This window comes from Canis lupus, chromosome 4, assembly GCF_011100685.1.
Source record: "Canis lupus familiaris isolate Mischka breed German Shepherd chromosome 4, alternate assembly UU_Cfam_GSD_1.0, whole genome shotgun sequence".
Lineage (NCBI taxonomy): Eukaryota > Metazoa > Chordata > Mammalia > Carnivora > Canidae > Canis > Canis lupus.
The window spans coordinates 11,175,583-11,189,203 of NC_049225.1; the positions used below are offsets into that span (position 1 = coordinate 11,175,583).

The 13,621-nt window shown below is 37.0% G+C and overlaps 1 long non-coding RNA gene across 1 annotated transcript in view; it reads right to left on the reverse strand.

Moving 5' to 3' along the window:
• Nucleotides 1–6,159: 6,159 nt before the first annotated feature.
• The window catches only part of LOC111095448, a 74,254-nt gene continuing 66,792 nt past the window's right edge, over nt 6,160–13,621 (reverse strand). Inside the window, exon 3 of the long non-coding RNA XR_005357838.1 lies at nt 6,160–6,848. This is a non-coding gene — a long non-coding RNA (uncharacterized LOC111095448). The remainder of the gene's footprint in view (nt 6,849–13,621) is intronic.

Consider the following 13,621-nt stretch of genomic DNA (forward strand, 5'->3'; position numbering starts at 1 on the left):
ATATTCTAGATACAAGTCTTTTATCAGATATATAATTCGCAAATATTTTCACGAAGTTTATGGGTTGTTTTTTTCAATTTGCTGATAATAAGTGACCTTTAGTAGTTTTGTCTTATATTTGTTTTGAAGAATTCTTATAGCTGTCATGTCACTGTTGTTGATTATGTTTATTAGCTTTATCAGTTTCCTTCTTGATAGTAGTATTAAAATGCTTTCTGAAAAGTCTCGAAGGAAGGGTATCTGGGAAAAAATAGGAAGAAAAAATAGGGGGAAAAAAAGAGGAAGAAATAGGAAACCTATTGTAGGCTTTCAGGAGGGTCCAGGAGAACTATAATTAGGATGAATGTCCAATGCTAGGCAATAAGGTGTGGATTGGGACTATTCCAGAAAGTGATGTCTAGGGAGCAGAATCTCATATGATAGCACCAGTCACAATTCCTACCTCTCTTGTACAATTGAGCTGTACTGTTTGGCTGAAACTTCATGCTCAATATAGCACCTATTATTACCTCATGAAATGAGGGAGAAGTTAGAGTCTTTCCAGAATATATATGGTTTTCTAGGTATGGTGCTAGTAAATGTAATGTGTTCTCTCTAATCAATGCACTCTGGTAAAGTTATAAAGATTGAAATTGGAGAATCTGGGGGATTCAAGAGAAATTTCCTCACAAGCACTAACCATAATGGAAAGGCCAAAAGATAGAACTAAATGGAGAGTTTAAAGAGTTGGAAGAAAAGATGCAAAGAAATGAAAATAATCTTTTTAGATGCTTATTCTGAACTACTGAGTCCTTTATATAGTTTTGAAAATTTCATTCATCTATGGAATTGGTATTATTACTAACATATTATATATGAAAAATTTAAGAACTGGAGAGGTTAAAAAACTTACCTAAAGATACACAACTAATTAGTACTAGAATAGGGATATAAATCCAAGTTTTTTATTCCAAGGTCATGTTCATTCCACTGCACTATATTACCTCCTTAAGAAAGCAGACTTATTTTTCATTAAATTTCCTAATTTAGTTACCAGTAGGCCTTCTGTGAACTAACTCAATGTGACAGTCAATTCTTTTACAAGCATTCTCAATTACTCTCCCCTTTACTTCTGTCATGAGACTCACTTCCACCCTTCTTTTCTTCTGCAGAAGATGGAATTTCCTTAAAAAAAGATTTTATTTATTCATGAGAGACATTGAGAAATAGGCAGAGACATAGACAGAGGGAGAAGCTCCACAGAACTTTTTAACTTTGATGTAGATACATTTGTCTATTTTTGCCTTTTATTGCCTGAAACTTTGATGTCATATTCAAGAAATCATCACCAAATCCAGTGTCATGAAGGTTTCCCTCTATGTTTCTTCCAGAGGTTTTATTGTTTTAAGTCTTCAATTTAGGTCTTTAATCTATTTTCAGTTCATTTTTGTATATGGTGTAAAGTAAGGTCTAACTGTTATTTATGCAGACTTTTATACAAACTTTCAATTTCTTCTCCTCAACTCCTTACCCTCTCCTTCCAAGGAACTGGAGTTTTATTGTCTGAGCCTTTCTGGGTCAGCTGGCTTTTGTTTGCTCCTCTTGGCTCCCACTACACAGAAGTTTCTACCTACTTTTCAACGACCAATCCTTTTCCCTCTTACTCCTTTACTATAGCTATTTTCCAGAGTTCTGTTTCTTTTTCTTTTTCTGTATATTTTTTATTGGAGTTTGATTTGCCAATATATAGTATAATACCCAGTGCTCATCCCGTCAAGTGCTCCACTCAGTGCCTGTCACCCAGTCACCCCATCCCCCCGCCCACCTCCCCCAGAGTTCTGTTTCTAGGGTCATACTCTCTTCTGTTTTCTCTTTACTCCTTTAGGAGCAATTTATATTTTCTAGTTTCAGGTCCATCCTCTCACATGATTTCTCTCATATATGTATTTTCAGTCCATGTCTCAATCTACCATTGGGGTAATTCGTCTTGGATACCTCATACATTTGATAACCTCAAATTGTATATGTGCTAAATTCAGTTCCATCCCCTCTCTAGAAGATTATCAGTGTTAGCACCTTTATTTAAGTCACTCACTTTCATAAATTTGGAGTTCAAATTTACTCTTCTTTTTTTTTTTTTCAATTTCTTGATCTAGTTGTAGTCTAGTTCCATGGATTCTTTTTTCAAAAGTTTTTTCTTTGTATTTCTAGTGCTGTCATCCTTGTGTAGATTCTCATTATCTTGGCCCTAAATACTGCAGTAGCAACTGAATTTGTTTTCCTTCCCCTATTATCTCCTCATCTAGTCCAACCTATGTTCTTCTACTAGACAAATTTTCTTTATTTTTTTAATTTTTTTTCTAGACAAATTTTCTAATTAATATATCACTGTCACCTGCCACTCCCATGATAAAAAAACCTCCTCTAGTTACACTTAGGCTCAACTTTGTTTCTAGATCTAGCAGTCAACATCCTTTACTATCTAATCCCAATCATTGATACAGCTAACTGTATCTCCTTGCTAGTCCCCAAGGAAACATTGGGGCACATTTCATACTCATTTCCATGTGCATTTCCTTTTGTTAGAAAGTTCTTTACCTATTCATCTTCTAATCCAAATGCTTCACTCCATTCAAGTGCTCTTATTTCTACAAAGGTTTCCTTTACTCTCAAGTCCATAATACCCTTTATAAACACCTTAAACCTTTATCCTCTGTACCATATCCCTTATGCTTTGCACAATTTAGTTGACCTTCAGGAGATTTTGTTATTGAGCAAATAAATGAAGATTATCTTGCACTAATACTTGTTTATTTCATTTTTTTGACATATTCTTCTAATGTAGATTTTAAGTTTATGGAAGGTAGGAGCTTTATAATTTTTCTTTTGCATAATTCTTATCATCTAGTACAGTGTAATACCCTAAATAGAGGTAATCCTGAGGGCAAAGATTATTTATTGATAGTATGGGCTGATGGCCAGATATCTGCATTTCTAATAAGTCTTTCATCCATCTCTCCATCTCATAGGATTTTGATGTACTGTTTGAGGATAGAGATCTTATCTATTCTCTTCACCATATGTCTTTAATGCCTGACATATAGTAGTTATTAGGTAATAATTTTAAATTGATTATGCATTTGACTACAAACCACATTTGGATACCATGGCCTGGGAGAAAGAACAAGAAACTAAATTAAAACTTTGAACTATGTGTGAAATACTTATGTTGCATATGTATTTGCATGTTGGGAAAATTCATATGAAGGTTTTGAAAAGTTTAAAGCAATTCCAAAATGTAAACTATTATTTAAGATGCTAAAGTTGTTTTTTGTTTTTGTTTTTTTTTTTTTTTGAGTGTTGACTTCTTTCTATTAGGTGGCAAATTTTCCCTATAAAAGAAAAATAACTGTGTAAGGTTTATTTTAGGTGTCTTATTATTATAAAGATGAGAAAAATAATCTTTTTAAGGGTATAAATCATAGACCTTTGACTTGGAAGAGCACCAAATGTTTAAGCTCCATTCACTTTAAACAAATACACCATTTATTGACTTAGTTACAGATGAGGAAATTGGGAGTTTAGGCAGATTTAAGGATTTGCCTAATGTGGAGATTCTTTCAAAGTGTTGTCCTCAGATGCCTCAGGCATTGGAATATCCTAGAAAGTTTGTTCAAAAGTATAGCTTCCAGAGCTCTACTCAAGACAGTAAGTTAGATTCTTTAAAGGAATCTGCATTTTTAGAGGCTGCTTGTATATTAGTGGCTTTTGGTATAGTGCTTCTCACACTCTACTGTTCATCTGAATTACTTAAGGATCTTATTAACTACAAATTTGGATACAGCATGCCTAGGTGGGAGATTCTTCATTTGTAACAAGTGCTCAAGTGATGCTTATGTTTTTTGCCCATGGACCACATTTTGAATAGGAAAAATCCAGAACAGCAGTTCTCAAGGTGTAGTCCCAGACCAGCAGCATCAGCACCATCTGGGAACTTGTTAGAAATACTACTTTTGTTCCCCACTCCAGATCTACTGAATCAGAAACTCTCATACATGTGAAAATTTGAGAACATATTAAAATTTGAGAACCACTGATATAAGAACTTTTATTGAAAATCCCTTGCCAGGGGTGCTGGGTGGCTCAGTGATTGAGCTTCTGCCTTCAGCCCAGGGCGTTATCTCAGAGTCACGGGATTGAGTCCCATATTGGGCTCCTTGCATGGAGCCTGCTTCTCCTGTCTCTGCCTCTCTCTCTGCCTCTCTGCCTCTCATGAATAAGTAGATGGAATATTTTAAAAAGAAAAAGGAAAGCCCTTGCCAGAACCTACCAGGTAGTTTGATTAGTTACCCCTGGTTGAGGTTTGGACATTTTTTAAGTTTCCTAATTGACTCTAGTGTGCATTCAGGATTGCAAATGATAGTTTGAGAATGTTGGCCTAAGGTGACACCTGTATTCTTAGGACCTAAATCTCTTGCATGCTGGTGACATCCTCTTTTCACCCTTTCTGTGGTTCCTAGACACCACCACTTCAGCATACTGGCCTGTGCTGGGATGCTATCTAAGTATCTCACCACCACTTCCTCCCCCAACCCCAACAAAATCTAACAAACCCCACCAGACACACACACACACACACACACACACACACTCACACACACACACTCACACACACACACCAACAGAGAATAGGGAGGGAGAGAAAGAAAGAATTATTTCACCTAAGGAGATGTTTAAAGATTCAGTTTCCCAGCCTGGGATAAGGTAAAGAAATTTGGCTTTCTTTAAAATTTTCTAGTTTTCAAGCACTTTGTCCTGTATGACCCTGTATACCCCATACTCTCCTCCCTTTGCACAAGCCCAGATTATTTTCTCACCTGAGACAACTTTTCAAATTGAAAAATGCAAATGCTTGGGTCAGTTTGAGTAAATCAATAGAATAGATAGCCTAAATTCTATGATGGTTGAATAGATTTTAAATCAAGGTATGACTTTTAGATGCTCCTTTCTGTGGGGAAGAGGCTGAGCTGAGAATAGAAAGTTATTTTTTGGTGCATCAGTAGACAGAATTCAAGTCACGCATTTACAGCTAATTGCTTCTGAGAGTATAGTTTTATCTAATCTTCCATTTTTGACAATTCCTCCTTTTTACCAACCCTACCACTATCATAACTTCCCTCTACAAAAAAATTACACTCTTTATCAAAGAATTCATAATGAATTCCTACTAGTCTTATGTAGGTAGTTAATTAGTACCGTTTGGCTAAATTTTTATAGTTTAATGGGGATCAAAACATCAAGCTAAAATAATGAAGTCCCTATAGTAGAACTCCATAGACTAACAAGAAAATGAGTAGAGGATGGAAACTTGGGAGAATGTGGGAATTAGTCTCTATATTAATTTTCTATTGCTGTCCTGTTTAATCCTTTCACCCTGAGCACTGGTAGGACCTGTGAATATGATAGAATAATCACCCTTTTGATGATTTTGTTATAATGGTTCTCCCTCTTAGCAGACTCAGAAATACTGAGAGACAGAGGGAGATATATTCTCTGTTGACCTTGAAGAAGCTGTTAGGTTGGGAGAGAGCATGTGATTAGAACTGGAGGGAGATTTCTAGGAGCCAGGAATAACATATGACTGACAACCAGCAACAAAATGGGAACTTCAGTTCTACAGCCAGAAGGAACTGAATTCTGTATACAACCTGAATAAGCCAAAAGAGGACCTCAAATTCTAGGTAGGAATGCAGCCCTGTTGACTTCTTGCTTTTGGTTCTTCAAGAGGAAGAAAAAACAACACCAGATTAAAACTCAGATCTGCATCAAAGAATAAAGAGCAAGTAAATGGTAAACATGTGGACAAACATAAAAAAAAAAACTGTCCTTTTTCTGAACACTTAATGCAAAATTACAACATGTATTGTAGGATTATAGTATTTGTAGATATAAAATGTAAGACAACAATAGCACAAAGAGCAGAGAGGTATGCCATTGTAAATTCTTACATTTAACATGGAGTGATACAATGTTAACTCTGGACAGACTCTCATAAACTTAGGATGCATATTTTTTTAAAGATTTTATTTATTTATTTATTCATGAGAGGCAGAGAGAGAGAGAGAGAGAGAGAGACAGGCAGGGGAGAAGCAGGCTCCATGCAGGGAGCCCGATGTGGGACTTGATTCTGGGTCTCCAGGATCACACCCTGGGCTGAAGGCAGCACTAAACCGCTGAACCACCCAGGCTGCCCTAAGATGCGTATTTTAATCCCTAGAGTAAATAACAGGGACAGACAGAGAAATGTAAAAATGATTAGCTAAAAATATCATAAAGGATTTTTCTCACTTTTTTTTTTCCTTTTCCTCTTCCACATCCTTTTCTTTCCCTTCCTAAATAATTCAGAACTAAAACCAACAGGTAGGACCAAGCAAGTTAGGTGTCTATGCCAGAACTGGGAGAAATACAGTAGCCCAGACTGTAATATCAAAGCCCAGCTAGGTTGAGAAGGATATCCACATGGGGTGGGGTGAGGAAGGTGTGGTCATCAGAATTCTAATATGCCTTGTTATTAGTTTCCTAGAGCAACCATAGTGAAGTATCACACACTGTGTGGCTTAAAATGACAGAAGTTAATTTTCTTATAGTTCTAGAAGCTGGAAGTCCAAAATCAAGGTTGGCTAGGTTGGTTCTCTCTGCTGGCTCTGAGGAAACAACCTTCCCCTATTTCTCTCCTAGCTTCTGGTGGTTGTCAACAGTACTTGGCTTTCCTTGGCTTGTGGTAGCATAACTCCAAACTTTGACTCTGTCTTCACATGGACATCCTCACTGTTTCTGTCTCCTCTGTGTCCAAATCTCCCTCTTTTTCCCTTTAAAAAGACACAAATTATTGGAGTTAGAGCCTACCCTAAATCCAGGATGATTTTATTGTGAGATTCTTAATGAATTATATCTACAAAGACTCTATTTCCAAATAAAGCCTCTTCCTAAGGTTCTGGGTGTACATGATTTTTTTGGGTAATACCATTCAACCCATAGCATCTCCCAAGACTTTTACCCTCTGGTAATTTAACAGGCTTGTGAGACCCTGGGCAGAGAAACCATCTAAGCCATACCTGGATTTCTGATTTACAGAATGAGATAAATAGGTTTTGTTTTAAGACACTAAGATTGTGGTAATTTGTTACTCAACAATAGAAAAATAATACAGAGAGTATCTGCAAAGGAAGGCTGCCTGATGCAAGGTATAGTGGAGTGAGGAGGAGGGCATCCTCATGGAAGACATCCCAATTTGGAGTGTTGAAATTCAAGTAGAGATAGAAGAGTGTTTATCCAGAGAGTGGCTTAGCACAGGGTATCATAGCCAAGGTGGGTGAAGGGAGCATCATTGTAGGAGGGTGGTAATGGTGACTTTTCAGAGCCTAACCAGGATGGAGAGACATTCATGTTAGAGGGCGGTGGCCCAGTAGAGAGTATTAGAATCTAAGCTGAATGAGGGGAGTGTCCATATGGGAAAGCAGACCAGTGCAGGCTTTCAGAACCTGAGCTGGTGAAGAAGATATCTGTGTAAGAGTTGGCTCAGTGCTAGTTGAGAATGCCCAAGATAGGTGAGGGGTGAGGACATCCATGGAAAAGGAAAACCCAGTTGGATTGTCAGAGAGCAAGTGGAGTGAGGAAAGTTCTGATGGTGGTGCTGCCTAGGGTTGAGTATCAGAGCCAAGTGAGTAGAAGACAGTATTCACATGGAGAGGCACCCCTACATGGGGTGCCAGAGCTAAGTACAGTAAGGAAAGTGATCACATTGAGGGGAGAGTAACCTAATACAATGTATTGGAGCCCAAGTGTGTGAAGAGGGCTTTCATATGGTGAGATAGACTCAGAACAGGTAGTTGGAAAAAGAATAAGATGAAAGGGGTGTCCATATGAGGGTTGAGGAGTGTGGCAGCCCAGTCCTGAGTGCTGGAGCCCAAGTGTGATAAACAGGAAGTTTGTTTAGGGAATGGTGAGCTGTGGTCACAGATTAGTTATATCAGAGGAATTGACTAAATAAGCAAATATTTTTTAGTATAATGGGAGATATGGTATTGTTGTTAGAGAAGTGAGTTTAAAATGTGAGAAGGAAGAAAGCTAGAATGAACTTTATAGTGTTGGAATTGAATTAGAGATATTGATGTAAAGAGATAAAACTATAAATGTAAGTGTTCATATATGTATATACACACTGCATATATTTACCAACTTTGTCCACTGTAAGGGTCTGAGGATAACTACACCCAATAACAATGACACACTAAATGCCCAGATTTGGGTTTCTAAATAATATTACCATTAAAAGGAAATAGAGAAAAAAAAAGAGAGAAAAAAAAATAAAAGGAAATAGAATTCCTTGAGGGAAATGGCTGAGTCCAAAATCGGGAGATAAAAAGTAGAAGATGAACCTCGAGCTAGTTTTTTCTGTCAAAAAGTAAGTAAAAAAATCTCAAAGAATGAGAGGAGATAGACAGAAAGGCAAATAAGTCAGTTTGAAGGGGCTACAACTCACCAAATCTGGAATAATTGAAGCATCAAAATTAATGATGGTGATAGAATAACTGAATAAACAAGGAAGTCATGGGTCCATAGTGATATAAATATGTAAATGAATAACTTAGCAGTTTGAGGAGGAACAGCTTACCTAGTCTCAAAGTATTTCATAAAAGGAGCGCCTGGGTAGCTCAGTGACTGAACGTCTGCTTTGGCTCAGGTCCTGATTCTAGCTAGGGTCCTGGGATCAAGTTCCGCATCAGGCTCCCTGCAAGGATCCTGCTTCTCCCTCTGCCTACGTTCTGCCTCTCTCTGTGTCTCTTGTGAATAAATAAGTAAAATCTTAAAAAAATATATTTCACAAAATACTTATTTAAAAAAAACAAAAAGGGTAACTTTTCTGTTAGAAGCCCCTGATACCACCTTAAATCAAGTGATCAAAATGAATATCATCATTAATAGGTCAGATTGAATTTAAAATTCATTGAGAAACATCACAGCATCACTTCTCTAATATTCCTGCGAAACATGCATAATTTAGATCTAATCATGACAAGAGATCAAATTGAAGAACATTCTACAAGGTAAATGGCCTATAATATTCAAAAGAGCCAAGGTCAATAAAGTTAGGAAAGACTGAGAAATAATTCCAGCTTGAAGAAGGCTAAAAGACAACTAAAGGCAACAGAAGATTTTGATATGAATCCTTTTGCTATAAAGAACATTCTTGGAGCAACTGGCAAAATTTGATTGGGGTCTGAGAATTAGATGGTAGTATATGTCAATATTAGTTCACTGATTTTTGGCTCTTGTGGTTATGAAAGAAATATCCTTTTTTCATTGAAATTACAAACTAGTCTACTCATGGGTGATGGAGTATCATGTTGGGAACTTTAATATTGTTCAAGAAAAAGTATTTTATACTATATCTCCAACTTTTATTTAAGCATAAGATTTTGTGTTTTAAATTAGAAACTGTCTTTAGCCACAGCAATTTCTTACAAAATGTGCCTCCTAAGGCAGGAGAAATAAAAGCAAAAATGACTATCAAGACTTCATGAAGATAAAAGGATTTTGCACAGCAAAGGAAACAGTCAACAAAACTAAAAGGCAACCTGTGGAATGGGAGAAGATATTTGCAAGTGACTTATCAGATAAGGGGCTAATATCCACAATCTATAAAGAACTTATCAAACTCCACACCCAGAAAACAAAAATTCTGACCAAGAAATGGGCAGAAGACATGAACAGAACTTTCTCCAAAAAGACATACAAATGGCCAACAGACACATGAAAAAAAAAATGCTCACCATCACTTGGCATCAGGGAAATACAAATCAAAACCATAATGAGAAAAAAAAAAAACCATAATGAGATACCACATCACACCTGTCAGAATGGCTGAAATTAACAACTCAGGAAAGTACAGATGTTGGCGAGGATATGGAGAAAGGGGAACCCTCTTCTCTGTTGGTGGGAATGCAAGCTGGTGCAGCCACTCTGGAAAACAGTACAGAGGTTCCTCAAGAAGTTAAAAATAGAGCTTCCCTAGGACCTAGCAATTGCCCTGCTAGGTATTTATCCCAAAGATACAAACATATTAATCCAAAGGGGCATCTGCACCCCAATGTTTAGAGTAGCAATGTCCACAGTAGCCAAACTATGGAAAGAGGTGAGATGTCCATTGACAGATGCATGGATAAAGGTTAGTGTATACACACACACACACACACACACACACACACACACACAGGAATATTACCTAGCCATCAAAAATAATGAAATCTTGCCATTTGCAATGATATGGATGGAACTAGAGGGTATTATGCTAAACAGAATAAGTCAGAGATAGACAAATACCATATGATTTCACTTATATATGGAATTTAAGAAACAAAATAGATGAACATAAGAGAAAGGAAGGAAAAATAAAGTGAAATTTGAGAGAGAGGCAAACCATAAGAGATGCTGAACTCCAGAAAACAAACTGAGGGTTGCTGGAGGGGAGGCCAATTGGGAGATGAGGTAAGTGGGTGATGGGCATTAACGAGGGCACTTTTTGTAATGAGCACTGATGAATCACTGAATTCTACCCCTGAAACTAATAATACCACTAGCAGAAATCAAGAGTCAGCTGCTTAGTCAACTGAGCTACCCAGATGTCCCCAAAAGGAAATTAACTTTAAATATAAAGATACAGGGGCAAGTGCTGGTTAAGTGTTAAGTTGGTTAAGTGTTTGCCTTCGGCTGGGGTCATGATCCCAGGGTCCTGGGATGGAGCACTGCCTTGGGCTTCCAGCTTAGTGGGAGTCTGCTTCTCCCTCTGCCTCTGCCCTTCCCTGCCCCGCTCATTCTCTCTCTTTCTCTCTTGCTCTCGCTCTTGCTCTATCTCTCCCTCTAGCTCTCAAATAAATAGATAAAAATAAATATAAAGACACAATTATATTGGAAGTCAATGGATAGAAAAAAATACCAAGTAATAAGCATCACAAAGATGGTACGACTATGTTAATATCACACAACTAGACTTTGAGACAAAATGTACAACCCCACATAAAGAGAACTTAATCTGAAAGATAAAATTATCAGTTATTAAGCAGACATAATAATCATAGATGTGTATGCATCTGACACTGGAGCTTCAAAATATATGAAGCAAAATTTGAAAGAATTGAGGGGAGAAATAGACAAATCTATAGTCAGCTGGGGATTTTTATCTTTCTTCTCAGTAATTGGTTAGAATAATTGACTGAAAATTACTAAGGACAATGAAGATTTGACTTGATTAATAGTTCTTGAAATCTATCCCCAACACTTGAAAAAGTCACATTTTTTTCAAGTGCATATGGAACGCTCTCCAAGGTAGACCACATGCCTGGGCATGAAAACAAGTCTCAATCAATTTCAAAAGATTGAATCTTACAGAGTATGTTCTCTGACCACAGTAACTTAGAAATTAGTAACAATATGATGCCCAGAAAAGCCCTGAATATTTAGAAATTAAACATTATAATTTTAAATGACCTAAATGAGAGCAAAAGTGAAAATTGAAAATTATATAACTGCTTGGGAAAACTTTTTGGTGGTTTCTTATATTACACATATACTATTCTATAACCCAGTAATTCAAATTCTAAGGTTTTGTCTTAGAGAAATGCCAATCAACATTTGTCTATAAAACAAGATGTAAAAAAAAAAAAAAAAAAAAAACAAGATGTATAAGAATATTCCTATTAGCTTTATTTGTAATAAACCCAAACTGGAAACAACTCAAATGTTCATCTCTCTCTCTCTCTCTCTCTCTCTCTGATATATATATAAAATGGGAGAATCTCAAAAACATTATGTAAGCTTTAAAAAGTAAAACACAAAAGAGTATGTATTGTCTTTTCTATGCACCTGACATTGAACAACAGACAAAACTGATCTATGGTGCTAGAGAGTCTGAACAGTGGTTCCTTACTCCGGTGGAGAATGAATAGAAGGGGTAACAAGGGTATTTTCTGTGATGATAGATATGCAAATGATACCAGCTTGGGAAAGTAACTTCCCAAAGCAGCTAGTGCAATATTCCAGACTGTTTCTTTCTTATTTACAAGGACACTCTTATACTTGCCCTATAAAAAAGAAGAGTAAGGTGGGGGGATGGGTCCCACTTTCTGAAGCACAAAAATGGTGCCTCAAAATAGCCCAAATATATCTCTCTGTAGGTGAGACTTTGCTGGTGTCTTTCAGAAGCCTCTTTGCCCCCAAATACTTCAAACTTTCCACAGCTATTTGGACCATGGTGGTCAACCCATACTTTGTTCACTAACTGACAATTTACAGTCTAGAGTAAAAAGATGATCTGCACCAATAAGAATCTTCTTTTGGGGAGATGAAATAGGGAGTATCAAAAGGTACTTGGCCATTTACCAGCAGGATCAGTTACTGGGAGAGTGTCAAAAAGTTAGTATCAAAAAGTGCAAACTCAGATAACCTAGGTGGCTTAGTGGTTGAGCGTCTGCCTTTGGCTCAGGTCTGCTTCTCCTTCTGCCTATGTCTCTGCCTCTCTCTCTGTGTCTCTCATGAATAAATAAAATCTTAAAAAAAAAAGTGCAAGCTCAAGCCATGTATAAGAGAAGCTAAGGAGGAGCTGGAAAAATGAGAATGGGCCAATGTGCAGAGAAGGGAGACCTCGGGAAAGGGACAGTAAGAGTAGTCAGGCTCCAGACTTGTCGTAGGGGTTTTGCAAGGGTGGGGTGTGAGGATGGGGGACTTCCAAGTTAACTTTCAGATCCCATAAACTATTTCTATCATTCTTCCACTGTCCTATTCTCTTGGACATTTTCTTTTAAGTTACATGAGTGGATTTTTGTCCTTAATCTTTGTAATGTAGAATGTGATGGTCGTTATTGTTCTGGGCTTCCTGAAAAACTTTCCTCCACCCTCACCTTTTAGTAACAAATTCTGATCCCTGACCACATGGAAGAAAGGTGGACATATCCAATAGGCTCTTTGAAATATAAGAGTGAAACTGGAGGGACACGTGGGCTGGAAAAGATCATCATCATATAAATAAAAATAAGGAAGTATTTTTTTCTATTTGAAGTTATTTTAATTCCAGTTAGTTAACATACAGTGTTATTTCAGTTTTGGGTGTACAACATAGAGATTCAGTACTTCCATACATCACCCTGTGTTCATCAAGACAAGCGCATTCCTTAATCTTCATCCCCCATACCCACTTCCCCTCTGGTAACTATCAGTTTGTTCTCTATAATTAAGAGTCTGTTTCTTGATTTCTCTCTCTCCCTTTGCTTGATTGTTTTGTTTCTTAAATTCCACGTAAGTGAAATTATATGGTATTTGTCTTTCTCTGACTTATTTCCCTTAGCATTATAAACTCTAGCTCCATCCATGTCATTGCAAATGGCAAGATTCATTCTTTTATGGCTGAATAATATTTATATATATATATCCTCTTCTTTATCCATTCATCATCAGTCGATGGACAGTTGGGCTGCTTCCATGTCTTAGCTATTGTAAATAATGGTGCTATAATCATAGGGGCACATGTATCCCTTTGAATTGCTGTTCTCATTTTCTTTGGATAAATGCCAAATAAGGTAATAGCTGG